The sequence below is a fragment of the Sinocyclocheilus anshuiensis genome, unplaced genomic scaffold, assembly GCF_001515605.1.
Source record: "Sinocyclocheilus anshuiensis isolate Anshui unplaced genomic scaffold, SAMN03320099.WGS_v1.1 scaffold2166, whole genome shotgun sequence".
Lineage (NCBI taxonomy): Eukaryota > Metazoa > Chordata > Actinopteri > Cypriniformes > Cyprinidae > Sinocyclocheilus > Sinocyclocheilus anshuiensis.
This window is the reverse complement of record NW_015557079.1, coordinates 1,362,618-1,363,157: the sequence shown is the minus strand read 5'-3', so window position 1 is coordinate 1,363,157 and position 540 is coordinate 1,362,618. Positions and strand designations below refer to the sequence as shown.

The following is a 540-nucleotide window of genomic DNA, read 5'->3' as shown; positions in this document are numbered from 1 at the left end:
CACTTTACTTTTGGGATGGTACTCTGCAGGTGATGAGCAGTGCCTGGTTTCCTTCAAACTTGGAATTTGGAATTGAGGTTCATCAGACCAGAGACTCTTGTTTCTCACAGTCTGAGGGTCCTTTAGGTTGCAAATTCCAAATTCCAAGTTGGTTTTCATGTGTCTTCACTGAGGAGAAGATTGAGTTTGGCCACACCGACATAAAACCCAGATCGGTGAAGTGTTGCAGTGATGTTTGTCCTTCTGTAGGTTTCTCCCATCTGCATATATGATCATGGAGCTCATCTAGAGTGACCATCAGGTTCTTGGACACCAGTCTAGCATTATGGATAATGGAGGCTACATGCTTCTGTGAACCTTCAATGCAGCAGAATTTTTTTTCTGAACTCTTCCCAAGATGTGTGGCTTGATGCAATCCTGTCTCTGAGCTCTAAAGGCAGTGTTTTGACCTCAGGGCTTGGCCTTTGCTAATATGCATTTTCAGCTGTTAGACCTTTTATTAAGACATGTGTGCCTTTCCAAATCATACCCATTCAATTG

At 43.1% G+C, this 540-nt stretch overlaps 1 protein-coding gene across 1 annotated transcript in view; it reads right to left on the bottom strand.

Annotated features, from left to right (window-relative positions):
• Nucleotides 1-540, bottom strand: part of LOC107676846 (CST complex subunit STN1) — a 6,668-nt gene that overhangs the window by 3,383 nt on the left and 2,745 nt on the right. The window lies entirely within an intron of this gene.